This window comes from Anopheles funestus, chromosome 2RL, assembly GCF_943734845.2.
Source record: "Anopheles funestus chromosome 2RL, idAnoFuneDA-416_04, whole genome shotgun sequence".
NCBI classification, from domain to species: Eukaryota; Metazoa; Arthropoda; class Insecta; order Diptera; family Culicidae; genus Anopheles; species Anopheles funestus.
In genome coordinates, this window is record NC_064598.1 from 95854251 (window position 1) to 95875228 (window position 20978).

Below are 20978 nucleotides of genomic sequence, written 5' to 3' on the forward strand. Positions count from 1 at the left end.
CCCCTTTTTAAAGTTGGTTGCAGGATGAAAATAGTATCTAGAATAAAAACAACAAAAAGTGTAGTGAAAAGGGGGTGGAAAAAATGCGTAACAAACAGTTAGTTCCTTCCCACGGCCACAGCCAGGATGAGCGAACCGGTGCGAGGTAAATCAGTTGTATCATAATGAGGATAATAACAACGATGATAACAATAATGATAATAATAACGATAAATCCCCCTTACCCCCCCTCCCTCCCACCAACCCACACACTCACCCGAAGTCGTGTATTGTGGAGGTGATGTCGGAGGTTTTTTTTTGTATTTTTACTTCTCTATTTTGCTCTGCCTTTTTTGCCCACTGACCACCGGAGTTGTGGTGAGGAATTCCGGAATGGTCTGGCGGATGCGAGGCAAAGGATTTTATTGCGCTCGTTCGAGCACACCCACCGAAGAGGGGGAGGAATGTGGAACCTGTGCGGCTGAAATGTGGCTGACGTGCACAATTGTAATTTTATGATATAATAAATGTGCAACATCAACAGTATGTGCCTTCCAACCGCTCTGTCCGATGATGCTTCTCTGGTGCTGAAGTGATGAAGTATTGTGGAGCCGAGCCGCGCACTGTGCAACAGTTTGATGGGAACAGAAAGGAAGTGAAACCTTTCACAAATTGTGCAATTGAATTTAATGTACAAAAAAAAATGCCAACATCTGTTCCGAAAGTAAGAAGGGAAGGCATTGCGACGCAAAGTGTCCATATGAGAGAAATTTCGTTTATTTTTTTTTATTAACTCACTCATGGTTAATTTTCATGGCGATACACTTGCCCAAAAAGCAACTCAGTGTGGTAACTCAGTGGTAATGGTAACCACGTTGGTGTGGCGCTCCATTCGTTCTTTTTTATTTGATTTTGGATTAAATTAAGCTTAACCTCAAACTGACTGCGTACGAGAGTAGTCCGGGAGCGGTTTTCATTTGCCTCCAAAAAGTGTCTAGCATGAGCATGCAGGGGTGACCAGGAAAAGCGTACCGTGGTTGGACAATATTTTCAATTGTTTTAATTAATGAAACCACCGAATTATTATTAATTTCGTTTGATGCTACGTTTCGTCTCCCCGCCGCTCTAACTTTCTTAATTAACAGCCAGATTATACACATTCCGTGCTGTTCGCTTGTTTCGGTGCATTTGTTCCGGATGACTGCATTGTACGATCGATCAAATCGATCGGAAACGTGGTAAAAAGTGTTGGTTTTGAATGAGGGTGCCTTTTCGAACGGAATGGGTGGTTTTTAACGCTTTCCCTCCTGTACGCGTTCTGCTTAGCGTTATCGACGAGCCATCGGATTTAAATGTCAGATTATTTACTAGGGCGTCCCAAGGGAATCGGCTAAACCATTGGTTATTATGTTTTATTTTTTTACTTCACTGTTCAACCCACAGCACACCAATCGTGCTTAGATGAACTGTACTGAGCTGGTGGAATTATTGTTCCATCATCAATAGCATTAGTGACGAAAAATCACGCACAGCAGCGGATTATCTTCACCTGAAATAGGTTTTTAGTTGTGTACAGGGCGTTGAGCCTTCGCACTGGTGTTGTTTATCGGATGCGGATATTTAGTGATTAGTGGAGAGTACATTTGATTTGCGCTGGATTAAACATTCGACTGGGCTGGTTTCGTCGTGATGATGGAGGATGAACGGCTTATTAATATTTTAAACAGTTTAATAAAAGTAACATATGAATTTCGTTATGCAAGGATTAAACAAAAATAAAACAAGTACACAATATTAAAATTTTCTTCTAAGGGATTGCAATCACTTGCATGCAATGTTGATAAAGAAAAAATAAAGTTGGTAAAGAGAAAAAATTGTTTATAGTTTCGGCTCAAAAATGTGTAATTTTGGGATCTTGCAATTCGGTTAAGAACGACTGTCTCCGATATCTTAGGTTTTTGTTCTATGCCAGAGGTCTCCAAACTACGGCCCGGGAGGCCCTCCCGAGAGATCCCGAGATTAGCCCTCAACTGTGGCTATTCCACGCAAAGCGGCTCGTCATCCAAAAAGTTTGTAGGCCCCTGTTCTGTGCTATTGGAAAAGAATGAAGAATTAAGCAACGAACATCCCAGGGTACTTGGAGGTCATGTCAGCTATCAGCTAATCAATTTCGCATGTCGATCAATGTCCAGATCAACTAATTTCTTGGAGATCTCCGACGGACGTCCACTCAAATTTCATGTCGAGACGATTGAAGCTGGGATTATATAGAACCTTGATAGTTCCAGTACACGAAAGGACTTCTAAGAAATGAACTCTTTCCAATAAATATGAAACTCTCTTAACCGTGTTCGAGCGGAAGATGTTCAGAGTAGTGTTGGGTAATCTGGAGTGGAATCGTGGATCCACTCCTACTCCACATATGAAAAATTCCGGTCGAGTCCGGTCGAATCCGAATGGGTCCGATCGATTCCTCATGGGTCCGATCGATGCCAGATGAGTCCGATAGAGTCCGACTAGCCATGGGTAAATTCTACATTGTTCAGGACACGACCCTACTCCTCCCCTCGCCCCTTCCTCCCACGGTCACTTCTGCTGCAGTGATGGGCTAACTGTAACTTTTGCAGGACGAGATCGTCGACCCCCTCCTCCACCTCTCACTTCCACCGGAGTCATGCCGACACCGACTTCAGATGGCGGTGGAGTCGGACCAATTCGGCAAAATTTATAATTTACCCATTACTGGTCATGCTGGTGACCTGATGAGCTGGTCATGTCCTTCGAATGGCATCTAACGACCCACTCCTTTTGGTGAACCCCTCCTCCACATGAACAGAGAAGACGTGGTAGGTCCAAATTCAAATGGAGTAGATGGCATTGATACGTCCCTCAGAAAGGCGTAAGCATTTCAGAGAACTTCTACCGTAGTCTCAAAAACCCGAAGAGAATCCAACACAAAATAATTAATCATAAGTTTTTATTGTTTCTGTTTATCTAATACAATTTTGTTAAAAAGTGGAAAAAGAAACTAAGATTAGGATATTTTGCAAATACATAAAAAACCGTAAAGATTCTTTCGTGTTGTACAATTGAAGAAACTGAAGTAACCAGATCAAACACGAAGATATCTATTAACTCATTTGTAGTCTGCACTACAACGTACATTTTCTTCGTAGACAAATCTTTTGGAAATTCGAATGATTCGAGTGATTCGAGTGATTTCTGTGATAAAAAAAAATAGACACCCGAGCGAAACTAGTTCCGAAATGACAACACCGAGTTTGCGGTGGTCATGGCGTAATTGCAACACGAGTCGAACGTAAAGCGAGTTGACAGTAGTTTATCTAAACACAAGCACAAATCAATCCGTACTGCGCCGAAAAACCCTTTGGAACCAGTCACCCGGTTCGGTAAGTATACAATCAGACTCTAATCTCCAATTTCCCCTTTCGTCGGCTGTTTTCGGCGCATAACGTTAGAGACGAATTCTTGCGACGAACGATGGAAAGGAAGCGTTACGGTTCGCCTGCTCTTTTCCATACAGCGCATCCAGTGGCCAGTGTGTGTGTGTATGTGCAAAAAGCTTCTTCCTCCCATCACACAAGACGAGACCAATAAACGAGCGGCGAAATGCACCTTCATTAGTGAGAAATAGTTCTCCGCTGAATAGGGAGCTGATGGTGATGATAATGATGCTCGGTCCCTTACTTTTCCTGGGGGAAGGGGAACTGGTTGGCCGGTGGGGACACGGGTGTGTGACGAGTAGCCTGGACGAAACCCGTTCGCACCCGTTAGATCCGAGAACGGACAGGAAGAAGATGTAGGGATGGGATTGGAGATACGGTGTCCAGTCGATTCGAAACTGAAGACCACATGGCAAAACCACACGGGATGACATTACCTGCCCGCTGTCAGTCTTTCGCATCCGACCCACCTCACTCTCGTGTATGGCTGATTGTCTCATCAATGCAGCAGTTGTCCAGTTTGTTTCCATTCAGCGTCGATGTGGAACGCATGGCTGGACGGTGGACGAACATTGGAGAACCCTGTTTTAAAGTTTCGTCGGCCATCATCCAGGAACTTGGCGAAAGGGACACATCATCACGCGTTCCGGGTTCGGTAGTCGACAGTTTGGACGTTATCCAGGATATGGGAAGAAGGCGGATCGGTCCATCTAAATGCGGGAGACGTTAGCAGAAGGAGAGATCGAGGTTCGAAAAAGGCGAAAAGAGTGCTTATTGCCTTGGAGGCATTGGTTCTTCTTCCTAGACACAATGGGAGCATCCCAACACAGTGAAACTCATCCACCTCGCCCGCCTCCCCACAAAAAAGGATTGGAAACGTAGCACTGTGAGTGATAATGAGGAGGCGATTATTCTGCAACAACGACAACGTGTACGCCCGTCGGGCATGTGTGGGTGTACGTTGCCGGATCTCCCCCACCAAAAAAAAAACCCCCGATTCCAAAGCTCGCCAGGAAGCACCTCTCGACCGACGTTGCAGCATCATTACGAAGAAGGTGGAACTGGACCTCGGATCCCGCTCCAGGATGCAAATGTAGGTGTCCGAGAATGGTGCTTCGATACTCGAAACGGTCGTTTAATTGTACGTAGACGATGAGAACGACGTCGACGGCGATGGCAACGCCAGGGTTTTCGCTTTTGTCAGCAAAGCACCGGGAAGCGTCATCAAGCTCGACAAGACGGATTGGATTCGGTTGGGTAGTTTCCCCGGATGTGGACAATTAACGGGAAATACTCTACTATCCCCCCCAAGTATCCCGGCCCAAGTGTTGCATATTCGTCGAACAAAGGCGGTCGAGCGTTTGGGTGACGATCATCGTCCTAGATTCCAAACCATCATCTTCGTCACACCACATTCTACACACCGTAGCACGAATTTGTTTCATATCGGCATGCTCAATTAGATCAAATTCTAAATTTACATAATGAAAACTGATAATGAAACTCCAACCCGCTCCCGTTTTCCCCAAATCCCGGCTTTCCGAACGCCAGGAACGCACATACATACATGTACACATATCTCGGGTTGTCGGTGAAATGGAATAAAATATTTTCAATGGAGAAATTTAATTAACAAACGCTATGTGAAACTCAATCGAGTTGAAACCGAGCTTTGTAATGAATTTTATTAGATGAAAAGCACGTGCAGCAGTGGGCCCCGTGGTGTTTGTGTGTGTGTGCTGTGGGTTGGGCATAAAAGGGCCGTTTGTATTTGGGTGGCGGTGAGTGATACGGCTAGGCACTATACCAGCCTGAGACAGGTAGCAGCCAGCATTCCCACCTTTTCTTGCACACACACACACCACACAGATTTCTAAACAAACTGTTGGAAATTTTAATTAATTAGTTTTACCAGATACGAACTGGCGGCAGCTTCTCTGTTGCCCTTGTACACCAGCGTTCTGGCGCTTGCCTTACTGGTGAGGGTAAAGAGCGATGGCTACACAGAACCGAATGACACGTTCGAACGCTCCGCACGAAGGCGGGTTTCTCACCATATAGCTCCTGAAGCTAGTTTTTTTTTATTCGCTCCATATAAACCTTTCCACCTTCCACGCATCTTTCCCTGTTCGGTGAGAAGAAGTGTAAGTTTTGCCCCCTTTTTTTGCAGTTATGGGAAGGGAGAGGAATATTGGCGTACTCGAGACAAGCGGGAATGCAATGCGCTTCCAGTGAAATCAATCGGTTTAGCGTCAATCGGGTTCGTAGAAGGCAAGCAAGATGGAGGGAGTTTTTTTTCTATGTTAGAGCGAACTCTCTATTAGGATTATATTGTTTCTAAGAATTGTTTGCAATTCAATTTATATATTACTTCTAGATAGTGTCCTGCCAAATAGCTTTCTTGGATGAACTGAGTGCAAAGTGCTTTATGTTTTGAAGTGATGAGTTAACTCACAAGTTCCAGCTCATACATCGTCAGCTCATAATTCGCGTTATTTAAACCCAAGTCAAAAATAAAATTATTTTATTTGAGCTCTCTAGATTGACACACAGGAGGTGCTGTGAAAGTGAAAATAAAATTAGGTTTTTTTTGGGTTAGATAAAATATTGAAGATCAATAGTACTGAGTCAAATACTGAAACTGTTTAAGTAAATATGTAAATCTTTATTTTCAAAAAAATAAAAAAAAATAATAACAAAGTGTAAAAACCTTGGTTTCCTGGTAATAATAGTACATAGAAAAAAGCTTATTATAATTTTACACCTCGCTTAGAAGCGACCATTATTCCTTCAGAAATGGAAAGTTTGAATTAGAACTAAATTACGACGGCATGAGTGATGAGTATCAATATTTTAATATAACGATGATTAGCATGGCTCTGACAGGAATGGTCTAACAACAGTTTCATTCCTGCGCACACCACAAAGAGCCGCAACCAAAAAGACGCCTGGCGTGGCGTGGGGGGGGGGGTCTGCAGTGGAAATTAATTATGTACGTTACAATTATCAGCCGAGCATTCGATCAATTTCCCAGCCATCAGTGTGAAGTATAGGAACGCAGGGCGAACGGCGTCGAGGCGAAGGGAGAGAAAAAGAGGTGTGTAAAATACAAAGATATCCGAAGCCATCGAACCTGACGCTGGGCTGGGTTCGGTTGGGCTGATAGAATTAATTAATTAAACCCCACTCACACACACACACACAGCAAACCCCGATCAGTACAAGCGAAAGGGGAGTTTTTCACGTCATGTCAATTGGTACGGTGAAAATGGTGTGGAACAGAACCATGCAATGGAAATTGCAGAACCGTATGTTATAAAGCGAATGTGATCTAATGTAAACTGGTCCGGGCGGGGGAAAAAAATATCGTTTACTGTGGGATGTAATTAGCGTTCTAAAATGGATGGATTTAGCGCGCCGGTTAGTTGAAGTAGGAGCATAAATTTCTCAGTAAGAAAATGCGAAATAAGAATAAATTTATTAAGTTAAAATTGGTTTAAAGAAACAACCTTTTTCGTTTATTAATCAGCAATAAAACTTTCCTTTTTGCCATTTTTAATCCTAGTCTAAGTCTGCATCTCAACACAGAAAAAATAAATAAATCTTAAAAACGCAATTTAAATACTACCCTATAGCTGTTCCCAACTTCACCCTAACGAAAGTGACGTTCAGGATTTTTTTTTTCCATTTTTCATTTTTATGCAATAATCCACGTTAGGTTTAACACGTTTGGCGAACACTTTGCGCCATGAGATCCTGACCCGTCAAAAGCAGATCCTTCGCATATGCGCGCGGGTAGCAAAATCTCAACTCTCGACGCTCGGTTGATGTTTATTGAATTGTAATTAATGCGATCCATTTGGTTGGAAAATTAGTGGAAGTTTTTGTTGTGGATATTAATCATACTTTTCACAACCAGTTTTTTGTTTGTTTTGTTTGTTAAACAACCGGGAGCTATATGTTTTCCACGCAACCATATTATGAACCGTCGCTTCTTACCGGTCATTATCGAAAGGTTGGGCGATTTGGTGGGTAGTTGTTTATTTACACAACAGCACAAAAATCCGATCATTTAATCCTGTTTGAATTTTGAGCTTAAAACACAAAACGAACGATAGGCAAACTTTTGTAGGCTTGATACGTGTTTTTTTTCCTTCTTTTGCTTTGGTTTTTGCCTGATGGGTTGTTTTGCTTTTTGATTGGTATTATGAATTATGTTTCGACGAGGCTGGGCACTAACCGAATGGCTTCCATAACCGCAGGCACCGTGTTTGTGTGAGCATTTTTGGACTCTGTTCTCTGTTTTTTTTTTATTCCTCACTCCAACAAATTGTGGACGTAACTTTTTTTTTCTTCTTTTGAGTAACGCATGGTGGATTGCTTTTGTTAGCCCATACGATCATGTTGTTTTCTTTTCGCGGGGTTTTTGTATTCAAAAGCAAACGATTTTTGACAGCTTGCAAAGGATTTTTTTTTTTGCATCTTGTCAAAAAGTTTTATTCTATCTGCTCTATGCGGGAAGGAGCAAAAACACCCAAATTATGAAGCTTATCGTTTGGCATGATTGTTTTCTTTTGAAACACCATCCTCACGAATAAAGGGGATTTGATTTGGAAAATGATTTAATGTCCGTGCTGTCTGGTGGTGATGTTTATTTATTGAAGCTTGGAGGTTTGGTCCGAGATCAAGCGAATTAATTTTCCACCATTTGGTTCTCTAGCATCGTAGTGCGAAAGGTAAAGCGGGAGTTTGGTTTGCTCCTCTAGCAGGGATACAATCGCGCTGTCGGGCTAAAACTAGAAAAGCGTTTTGTTCCGTGCTGTTGGCCAAATGCCAACAGACTCACAGGTTTTATTTAATACGAAGAAAGGTCTTTTTAAACCGTGACAGTTTTGCAGCGCTGCCAATTCCCGGTGCCGGGAATTGTGTTGAAATGTAGACAGGTTTTGCACTTCCAATCATGCATAATTACCCATGGAAGGTTTTTACATTTTAAAAGAGTTTTAATGATGTTTTTATTGATAAATTTATGCGTTTCTATCTTGTTTTGGATTCGATGCGAATAAACATTTTTTTGTTTTTAGGAAAATAGACAAGTTAGGGGACACGCATTTATTACGTAACGATCTTAAGGAGAAGAGGTTTTCCCAAGCAAAGAAGTTACTGAATATTTAGTTGGTTTGGTTTAAATAATGTTTTGTCCGTTCTGGAGAAATGGCAGAGCTACTCCATGTTGACGATCAGAGAAGAAGTTGTTTCTTGGGAACTTTTAGTAATTGGGGAAGTTGCAACCTTTATGAAGAAGTATGACATGTAGTCATACTCCAAGTATGTGGTCTTTAAGTTTGACTTGGGCTGTGTTCATTTTTCCAAATATTCTTCAGAAATCTTGAAGAGACGAACTGACTGAAGACTGAACATTTGTGAGCGAACCTCAAACAGATGATGTACTTCTATCATTTTGAGACAACAATGCCTCAAAATACCTCAATATTCCTGTGAAACTTAAAAAAAGAGTTCACATTAGTATACCATTTCTTGCTAATGTAATTGTCCATCGGAGTAAGGCTTCCCGGAAGCGCCCTCTTTCTGTTAAAATACATTTTACGTGACTTTTCCTTTGAAGCTATGTTTATAACATGTGGGTATGCAAGTTGTGTTAAATGAGAAAAACTTAGCCATATAATAAGACATCAAAACAATAAATTACTCAACGAAACGATAATATTGAGAAGTAACTGTCGAAGATCAGAACTTCTTCTTCGTCCGGAAAAGGTTTTCGAGCCCAATGATAACGATGTATATTATTTTCTGAATCAATTTCATTAACAACTGATTCGCGTAACGTAATAAATGGACGACCCACTAGTAACCACCAAACCAGCTCCATCAAATGTCGGCAAAACGGCTCAAGGACTCTCCGGTTCCTCGACGGAAAGACAAGTTGTACATCGCACATCCTGCCTTGTTAGTGCATATTTATCCCTTTTTCCACCTTTACACACCGCAATGACCTGACGCCAGCAGTATGTGCTCAAATTTCCTTTCCCTAAAATCGCCAAAAAAAAAGTCGACTTCAAACGATCTTTCCACATTGTTAGCGCAACATTAGCCCCCTGTCTGTCTGTCTCAGGTGTAGAGATGGGTGGTACGGGAGTCACATGCACCCAAACCCAGCGGAGCCCCCGGGGGGGTGGTGGTCATTTTCGTTGTGCGCCAATTAACTCACCGTGCAAAACCCACCTTCCCTGTTTGCCATAACAATGCCGAACTAATGAAGTTATGTCTTATTTATGTTTCACATTGTATTTAATTAGTAGCGCTCTCTCTCGTTTAACGTCCGAGAGCGTGTCCCTTTCGGAAGCGCCCAGTAAAGGCGGCGGATTCGCAATCCCTTCGGCCGAACAAGATACACTCGTACGGTGCCGAGGAGGCCATCGCGGGTGAGACTTTAGCACCATTAAACGAAATGGAGCTATCGCACTGAGGGTGGAGAGAAGGGGAGGGGGGAGGGGGGGAACTCGCACACACACATGAGGATAACGTGCGTTTGCGTTCTTTTGCCCACTCCTTGGAAGAATTCAGGTGTGGAGGAGCAGTAGTATATAGGTAGGAGTATGCGTTAAACGATTCCTTTGAAGCTGTCATTTCCACCAGCGTGAATCCGTGATGATCAGGAATGGATGGTGGAATGAACCGGTTGGAAGCATTTTCGTTGGAGCGTTCGGGCCGCTTCACAGCCAGGCAGAAGGGAGCATGTGTTGCTGTTGTCTCCGTATCGAACCACCCATCCATCCAACCGTCCATCCGTGTCGGCGTGTGAAGCTTGAAAGAAAAGTTCCACACACTCGGAAGGCACACTCACGATCAGGTGACAGATGAAAAAAAGAAAGAAGTAGTTTGTGTTCGGGGCTTCACGTTTAGGGGGTTAAATCCATCGCCTAGCTCGCAAAGGAAAAACCGTAGAATAAACAACCTTAATGAAGGTCCCGTACTGATACCGTGCAAGCAACAACAGCCACTGGGACATTGGGCATTTTTTTCTCTCTTCTTCTAAGGATTACCAGGTCACTTATCAATTCATCAGTAAATACAATTAAATGTGTTAATTATTGTTTGAATATAATTAAGCAGGATTTGGTGCCGTCTTCCGGAAGGATCCCCAGGATGTTTTGTGTATGTGTGGGCAAGCTGATCCATTTTTATCCTAACTGACCTGCCAAAGGGATGCAAAGATGAAAGCATTCCCTGGATGGTAGTGTGAGATCCATTTACCTTCGCCTGAGCCATCCCAAGTGAGCGACCTGAGAGGATTTTCCTTTCGTGTATGGTGCGAGATGGAAGCTCAGCTTACGTTACCATGCAAACCGGCCATCCAGTTAAATAGAGGGAGGGAGTTTGGAATTAAAATTAATTATCCCCACTTTGACGTCGCTTTGAAGAACAATGGTGCCGGAAGGCAAACGATTAGCGTACGCATACCACCACGTAACGAAGGAACGGTGACGTATTTTTATCTCCATCACTTCTCGTCTGTAATCCTCCATGTATACGTGTTTGTTGTTTCTTTATTTACCTTCATTGTATTTTTTGGTGTATTTTTTTGCAAAAAAACCAGAAAGAAACATCGACAGCCTCAACCATGCACGATAACAAAAACAACCCCAAAAGCCGATGGATCATGGAACATTGCCCTTTTCCATCACTCTCCCACTCCCCAAAAAAAAAAGGGAAGAAAGTAAGATTAAGGAGCTTAGCACGTGTAAATTAATTTGCAGCAATTAATAGGACGTCCGGGTAAAGCGGGGGGGTGGAAATAAATGATGGTTGGGCTGAAAAATAGCACCATCACTTTCAGGAGGGTTTCACGCTCACGGAGTTTCGTCCATTTTGTCGCTGGAGATTCGTCAATTTACGCCTCTTTACGCCGGTGACATGGGGCCGTTTTTTTTTGGGGGGATACTTAATGCGGACTTAATGCCCCATCGCTTGGCCCGGTATTGTATGAGATCAATTATGGTGCCGTTTTCTTCTCGTTGGTAGAAAAAGGTTAATTTTCTAACAATTACCAACAATTTGCTAGATTAAAATGAATTTGGTGACATGCGGGAAAAAAAGATATTTTTTATTAATTTTGTTAAATTGGAATAATTTAATTATCTTTGTTTGGTCGATTTTTTCTATCAAAACTGGGTAAATCAAATTTAACTTAATTGATATGAGTATTTACTCTTTGAAGAATTATATTTCGAATAAAGGACATGAACAAACCTATTCATATTTCTTTTCTTCTGATGCGAGTTCATCTTACATATTATTCGTTTAATTTCGATTTTTGTTAAATCCTTTTTTCTATTAATGCTTATAGAGTTATCAGCCAAAAAATCGCGTCGGTTTTTCAAGTTGAAGCGAAAGAAGTTGAGCCAATTGTGAATTTTAACGTGTATAGATTAACGTTATTCACAATATTTTCAAAATAAATTGAAAATGAAATTACTATGCTCTATTCTCCATTCAGTTTCCTTGTATTACAGGAAAAATGGAGGAAAAATTGAGGAAAAACAAAACATGTAATACTAATCTTTCATCTTTTGGAAAACCCCTGCTCAACTTGCTACCGATCAAAACGTTACTGTAAGCAACGAACTAATTTAATAAAGAATGTGAATTTACCGACCAACTATATTCGAATGTAGGGTGCTGCATATCACACCAAACAAGCAACACTAGTTTTGGGAATGAATCAGCCATATCCGACTTTTGCTAAATTTGACAGCTGACAGCATCGAGCCTGCAGTGCCTTGCACTACGGACGAACAGGATGGTTTCCTTCCGGAACATTCGGAACATACCCAAAAAAAAAAAATTCGCGACAAAATGCACACGACGTGAACCGAGCCACGTTCACGTACAGTGCTGAAAACGTGAAGAAAAGCAAGTGCCGAATGCTACTGCTGCTCCTTCAAGATACAGAGACCCAACCCCAAAGGCCCAAGGAAGACACATCATCCCATAATCGTGCCTCGTTAACGACGGATTAGGAGACGACGTGTTCGGAATCGGGAAACATTTATTTTCCCTTTTCCACCTCCCAACGCTGCCAGCGCCATGCCCTACGGGTTGGCCTCCGTTTCAGCGCTTCTCTAGCAGTTTGTTCTTTCTTCCCGGTATCTCGCACCGTCTCCAAGCAGTTTGTTTGAGCTTCTTGAACGCATCTCCATCATTTCCTGCAGGGGGGTTTTTTCTCCGAGGCAGAAGAGAGAGCAAGAGAATAAATGAAACAAGGAGACCGGTTTGTGGAAAACTCCCCTGGTCTACTATAACAGGATAAGCGAATCAAGAGTGATAGACCGACCACGACCGAACGCCCACCAAAAACCACTCCTCGTCGAGAGGTTAGTACTCCAGTTTCGTCTCTACAACTCAGGGTGCAAAAAGGAAAGGAAAAAAAGGAAAATAACCACAAGACTTCGCGGAAGAAAGCGTCTTCGCACTCCATTTCGCTTGTAAGCAGCATGGCACAGTGTCGCCCGGTAGTACGACCGAATGGAAAAGGCAAAAATCAACTGGCTTGCATGCAAACTCAATAAAAGCTGAAGCTAATACATTATTTCGGTGTCTTTGAAATTTATTTAACGTTAAACTTTCCACCCCTTCCAACAAAACTCACCCACCGTTCCATCAGCAAGGTCGCACCGGAACTGAATGTGGATGTGTTAGCTTGGAAGTAGGTATTTTTCAATTCGATGCGCATTTTGTCACCCTCACGCTCAATGTGCCCTCCACCCAGATCGACGGGTGAAAAGGTAGAGATTTGATGATGACATTGATTTACCCAATTTATTACTGAACATTTTCAACACCACCCCGCAGCCTCCCCGGTGGTTTCCGGTTCCCTCCCCCCAGGGAACCTTTATTTGCTGGATACGAACCAATATGATTCATCCTCACAAAATCAGCCTCTATGCGAGATGTTTGATTTTTGCGGTTATTTTATTTTCCATATCTCCTGCCTTTTTTTATCTTTCTCCCGTTCGTCCGCTCACGCTCATTTGAATGCACATAATCAATCGTATTTGTGTTCCGTTGATTACGGCAGGTACCTAACGGTGGTGGGAGGGTGGATTGTTGATTTAGCGTACAAAATCAGCACCCAAATTAGTTGTCAACTTGGTCCTGCCGACCGCAAACTGGTGCACTTTACACACCGCATTTATCGTGCGTCTTTGCTTGAGCTTTTTTTTCACGGCCACCGAGGGGTGAGCGTTGTGTGGGAAGGGCAGAGGGAAACCTGAGACACATGCATGGCCAAATATAAAATTATGAACTGAGCAACGTTGTAGTTAGTTAGTTAGCGCGATGGAGGGCGGATTTGGGGCGAACGGTGAAGGGTGCGCTAATCAGCGTCTGCTTGATAAAAGGATGGGCCACATGATTTCAATCAGGCGCCCTATTCTATCGGGCTCACTCTGGATGAGAATACGAGTAGCTACAGAGTTGTGCGAATACGGATGGAAGAGTTCACTAATCGTTGAAGAGAAATTGTTACAAAGATGTTATTCAGGGTTGTATGCATAAATAGAGGTGTAATTAGTACTCAAAAAATGAAAAATAAATAAAAATTTCATTAAAAATAAAAAAAACTCATTGTTAAACATTGTTTTCATTAAATATAAGGAATAGTTTACAAACTATCAAAATGTTTAAAAAAATCAATAATAGAAGCTTAGATTTATGATTTCTGAATATTTGTAAATCTCCAAAACGGAGATTCAAAATAATTCATTAGGATTAAGACTATTCATGCAAGATTCATAAGACTAGATGCAAGTGTTAATGATAGTAGAATAACCTTAAGAAAAATTTCACATTTCTTATGATAGTTTAAGAAATACAAAATAATTTTATTTTATTAACATTGTAACACGAATCAAGATTTTTTTATCTTTTACATCACATCGCAACATTTACGAATGGAAATCATTCGACGTTGCAAGATTGTCACTCGTGTGACCAAAATTAAACACAAAATTGTTTCGATTCTAAGAAATATGCCAAACCGAGCACAACTCATTAAAATGCTTCTCGTCAGCGCTAGAAAGCATGTCCTTTAGCAAAATCGATTTCAATTCCAGTCGAACGAGCCAAAGTAACCTTTCTTCATCTTCACACACGAAACAGGAATAAAAAAAACGAAACCAGTAACGAACGGGTTAGTTAAAATACCTTCACGTTGTGTCGGTTTCGGTTGACGAGGTTTTTGGTCCAAATTTTGCTTGTCGTCCTTGGCGGGGGCTGCATCTATCCTGTGAAGGGCTGGAACGGTATAGGCTTCACATCATTAGCCGCGAGTTAATGCGATTCATCAAACCATTCGATCCGGTTTTGGACATTTGTTTCTTGATTTTTCCTTCAGTTTAGCTTTTTTTCTCTCTCTCTCTCGTATCTTGCTGTTGAGTCCAATTATTTTTCTGACGATACGCTTCCTAAACCGTCTCGTTACCACCAGAGAGACGGCGAGAATTTGTTAATATTACGTACCGGGGAGATCGGCCCGAAGATCGGAACTAACGAGTGAGCTACCGCTCGCATCCCACGAATGGAAGAATTTGCCGAAAGAAGCATAATCAACAGCAAAACCGAAGGTCAATCAGCATTGAAAGTTTTTGGTGGTTGTTTGGTCGTTTGGAACACTTTCCGTCCGTCTTTCGTAGCGTCCGCAGCGGCACATCCTGGTGGGGGAGAGACAGTTCCAGCGGTTGTGCGGCACGATCAACTAACTTCGAGATCGCGAGATGCATACGGAACGGTTACGGGGAAGGAACAAAAAGGTGCTTACGTAAATGCGACGAAAAACAGTGCGACGAATCGAATCGAGCTGAATCGGAAAATCACAAAACCCCTGCACCATGGAAGATGGCGAAGATAGGAGAATTAATTTTAATTGAACATTTTATCGTACGAGATAGAGAGGTATGCAATTTGGGGGCTTATGTTTTAATCAGATGTGAAATTAATTAACTGATTATTTGGGACCACGATTCTTTATACTGACCGGGGTACGTGGGGGTCAGTGTGGAAAAAGGGGATTGCATTTACACAAAGCAGCAAAAAGTACCCATTTTCTGCTTCAAAAGACCGCTCGTTACGTTTTCGGAGGTGTACATATCATCGATTCAGTAGCTGTTGGTCAACCTGTTGGAATTCTCGTTAGAATTCTCGTTGCATGCTGGAGATCCATGCTTCTCCGAGCATGCCCGAGCCCGAGAACGAATAAAATAGAAGGAAACGAATTCAACAAGCCAATGCACATTGGGTATTTGTAGGGATAAAAGTATAAAAATAAAAAAAAAATTTAAAGCAAAGGAAACATTAGAATTGAATCGAGAAGGATAAACTAACAAAATGTAATATCGCAATTATTAAGTCTCCAACTAATGAAATAAGGGCCCTTTCAATTTAAAGGGAATATGTTGGCATTTTTCTAAAAATAGTTTCATGATGTTTGAGTACACGATTTTTTAGTAATTTTAGTAAATCCTTTATAGCAGGTATTAATCCTATATAATAGGTATAGGGTAAATTTATTTTACTATTTCTATATCATTATCAATATATAGAATTGATTATTAAAAATTCCTTATATTATTATATTTAAATATTCCAATTATTATTATATTTCATCCCTAATATTATTATATTTAAATTAAAAAAAAGTTAAACATAATGTTATCCAGAGAATTATTTAAAACTGCTCACTGTGCTGTGTGAATGCAATGTGCAGTCTCGTGCACTGATATACACGGTGTGTGCATTTTCAGATGAAAACGAGACTGCACCTCGGGCTTGAATAATATGAATAATATGTGAACCAAGTCGGAAGCATGTAACGTACGCTGTGTTTTGAATGTTTTAAGCCTTGAGAAGAACAAGGATGAACAAATGGATAAAATTTTGTGCTGTAATAATAGTTGAAGAATTATTGATTGAACACGACGCAAAAATCGCCCATTGACACAGGACACTTTCGTTGGGAAAACCCCATCCATTTCGCCTAGTGCTATCAGTGCGGATGTCTAATTTATTTGGTATAAATGCACACACTGCTCAAACAAACGTCATCGATGGCTACAAACGACGCCTACGACAGCAAATAAACAAGCCACTAAAGTAAATAAAGTTTATCGCCGCGAGCCACACGGACCGCGAAGCTGACCACGAACCCGGCAGACCTAGCACAGACACAAACCACAACAACAACCAGGGAACAAACACACATATACAAAAAAAACATTCCCCGAACTGAACGGAACCGATGTTTCGATGCAGAAATGCAATTCGCGGCAAGACGACAGACGAATGCATAAACCGGGCCCCATACAGAAAGAAAAAATCGCCACAGCACAGGAGGATATGCAGCATCACCAGCACCGAGCGACTAGCAGGCGAGCCTTGTTGACCCCACGGTCTGTGCACCGTACTGCATTCTGTTGGAGGATATGCCGCGAAAAAGCAAACGCAAGCAGAACGGTCCGACCGACCAAAATGGATGAATTCGTGCCGGAAAGTGTGAGGAAAAAATATGGCTCCAATTAAACTGACTCGTTGGTAGCCAATTACTTTGATTCGGACATAATGGCGAAGCCGTACGCGAACGTGTGGCGGTAACGGGGCGGCTGGCCCTTTCGGGGATCCGGTTTTAATCACTGCCGCGCTGAAACAGCCAGAACTCGGCACGGCACTCGGTTCGGTCGGTTTTGGGGTGTGTGATCCCGTTTCAGGGATCTCGAATAGACGATTCAAGAATGATGATGATCTCGGACGTCGATCGGGCGTTTACGTGAAATCGATGCCCATTTGACGGTTTGACTTGTGCTCGTGGGATGTGGCGACTGTGGTAAGCTCCAGGGTGTTTTTTGTCTGTTTGAATGGTGAGTAGGTTCGAGTGTTTTTTTTTCCTCTTTTGGGGAGGTGAGTTTTGGGATTGGAGCGACGGAAATCGTTATTTTAACGAGACAATTTTCTGTTTAAGGATCAAGGGAGAGATCCTGCAAAGTGGAACATATTTTACTGCTTTTGGGGTTGATTTTTTTTTATTGTAGCAAACATTCATTGGACTGGACTTTATCTATATTTACTTCAGTATGATCTTCAGCAAATTGATTAAACCATCTATCTAACTCTTGATATGTTGTGCCACTATACTTTTTGTACTGATAAGGATCGTTACGTTAACGATCATTCATCCATAATTTTCTAGAGATACTCCTAGATTAACTAACTCTAGCTTAAAAGCTGTGTTCCAACATTTGAGTACATTGGAAGCTTCTACTATGCTCATCTTCTTCATTTACGACACTACAACCTCAAGATATACAGCCATTTTTAGCTCTCGTCTAAAAGTAAGACCTGTCTTCAGCTTGGATGGGTTTTGGAGTCGGTCTTATCGTGTGAAGATCGAGTCCTCATCAACAACACTGAATTTCTCAAGACCTAGAATTCTTGAGGAAAATGTTTGGAGGAGACTTCCTCCTAATTAAATACCTGTGCTATAAAATTATGCCAAGTGATTTCCACAGGTAGCGAGCTGTCTATATGATAAAACTTCTGAGCATAAATTCACAACACTAAATTAAACGTTTCATAACTTCAATAACAGTCTCAGGTTACAATGGCTTAAGCCTTTTATTTGACCAAAATTTAAAAGTATGAAAATTTGTACATTACCTGTTACGTCCTGGAGATTGCTCACTTCAGCCCACTCATCAGTTGTGTCATAACTACTTGGGCTTTGCTGAAGCCTTCCCGCTCAAAAGCGACTTTCTACTCGCCAACAACTCCTAAAGCACTATGGCGAACGAAGCAAGAATGGATTGAACTCTAGTTTGATTAAAAAATAGAGTGTTTTCTTTTTTTACCAAGCGGCAACACAAAGAATGGTGTCAAAATGATTGAAGCCACTTTTTTTCTTGCCACAACACAACATCCAATGGCTGGTCGCAACAGTTAGCACAAAATGTTTGGCCTTTCGAGGTGTGCCACGGCCGATGAATCCCAACTCGCAGGAACGCACCATAGTGAAAGTTCCGGTGCCCAATGGCCAATTTCCGGACAAAACTGTTGACAAACTTTCACGCACATCGTGTTGAAACAATTCCCCGAACTATCGCTCTAAGGTCTCGTGAGGATAGAAAAGAAGGTAACAAAGGAGAGAAAAAAATCGAAATCCGGTCACCAAAAAAGGTAGACGCTTTTTCATGCACATTTAACGCCAAGTTGCGAACGATCCTATGGTTTCAGGACTCTTTCATCATAAGTCTCAGTAAAAGTGGACTTGTGTCGGTTGATAGATAAGTGCGTTAAAAACATACCAGGGTTTATAGAATGTAGAAAATCGAACGGTGTCTCGTCACTTTATATTAACCAACGTTGGAAGATCCTGTCATTTTACACACCTTCACTATTGGATTACGTTTGCTTCGGTTCCGGATCGGCAAACGGTACATTCCATCGTTCAATCTGGGTGATCGAATCGAACCATAATTGAACCACAAAAATTATTCATAAGGATAAATGCGACCGGAAATACAGTACCGCGGTGTCGATGCGTCCGTGTCCGTGTTGGATAAATGGACAGATCTAACAGGACAGTTCGCAGTATTGGTCTACTTCTACACCGGTTGACAGTGTTGAACGGATTGAGCTGCCAATATTCAATTTTGTCGCCTTTTTCAAGCGACGAGTTCGGGGTCGGAAATATTCCACCATTCCGGATGTGTCATGCCGGACGATCGCCTTTTTTGTGTCCAGATTTTTCAATCGACTAGACGTATCGTGCAGGTGTTTCTCTGAACCGTAGTTGGTGTTATGAGTTAAATTACCGGGTTTTTTTTTGGAGCCCATGTCGAATGCACGCGTTGGTCGAATATGTCAATGTTGAATACTCCTTTAATATTTTTTCAAATACACAAAAACATTTAAATTTATCAAAAAATAACTGTTTCAAGAGAGAATTTGTTTCTTTAATTCTGATAAAATTTTGCATTCCCAAATCCAACTAAACCCAAACCCAAAAATCGTCCTAAATAGAAAGCTCCAACCAACTGTGAACAGATGATGTTGATGATGGTTTCCAACAGGCCGATAAAATTGCATCCTTCACATCGATGGACTTTGCCGTAACCCAACCGGACAACCGATTGAAATTCGTTAGAACGTCGACGTCGACAGCGCCATTTTCTGAAACCCCGTTCAGTTACGTTCCGTGGAAAAATAATTCTTCGGGAGGTATTTCGTTTTATTAAATTATTGCTCAGCAGCACTGACAAATGGTTGTCAAATGTCCGGAAGTGTATGCCATCTGGTGGTGGTGTACTGGTCGAGTTCTGTTCCAGCATAGATTCTGATCAAGTTGTGGCAGCCTGATTTATGATGCAAATTTGTATGCGTACGGGTGTTGGACGCATTTTGATGTATATTTGAGAGCATAGACTGCTTTAGAGGTTCGTAGAATTCTTCTGAAAAGAAAATCAAACTGATTTGTTATTTAATATTACTTTGTAACATTTAAAGGTAATAAGTTTAAAAATAAATATAATATTTAAAGTAAAAACTTCCTGTTCAGAGAACTGTTGTTTCCCCTTCTCTTCACTTCACGAAACATTTCCCGTTCCTATTTCCGCATGACGAAATGTCAATGTGAGACTCTCTTCCGGAAAAAAGGTTAGCAGAATGCATCAAGCTGGCTCGAAACGTTGTTTACCGTGCTCAACCAAATAACTAATTGCACAGTTTACATTCGATCGGCTGAAAAATTGCATACACGGCGCGGTTTTGTGCTTACTTCCCGTGGATCGTTTATCGGAATCGGAGACTCTCTTCTGGATAGAAGAAACATGCAAGTAACCCAAAAAACACACACAAAAAAAACTAAGAGTTTATCGACAGCTCGACCAACCTTAACGAACATACCACAGGGCGTTCGTTGTTGGTTTGTACTGTTTCCTGTCTAAACAACGAGTGAACCTTGTGTGTTGCATCGTAAACACACACAAAAAAGCGATATTGCAGTCTCGGGCGCTAGTTTAGTGGAGGCTGGTTTTCTTTTTTCTATGCGCGCTGGCCCCTCCATATCGCCTACCAGGATTTGCAAATGCTGGTTCTCTCGCTAACATCAACTACACACAGCCCAAACTGGTGCCGTGATTTGGCAGTGTTCGTGCGCTTTGTTAGCCTAATGCATCGCGCTCTTGTACCGCGGGCTGGGTTGTGCATTCGAGTGCAAAACTTCTGCACTAGGCAGTTTAGGTGGACCCGCGAGGCTTCCGACGCTCGTTCTCGACACGTTGCACTGTGCAAATTGTACTGCACCGTTGCACCATGAGTTCGCGCAACACTTCACTGCACACACACATACAATTCTTTCGTCCCGGACGGAGGCCAGTTTGTTCATCAAACTGGTCGTCCGGTCCCGGGTCCGGAAGTCGACCGACATGACCTTGCTGCACGTGAAACTGCAGTCAATTGGCAAAGTGC

General features: G+C 42.0%; 1 protein-coding gene across 1 annotated transcript in view; it reads left to right on the top strand.

The window, feature by feature from the left end:
• LOC125763366 (uncharacterized) overlaps positions 1-20978 on the top strand; it is a 391039-nt gene that overhangs the window by 471 nt on the left and 369590 nt on the right. The window lies entirely within an intron of this gene.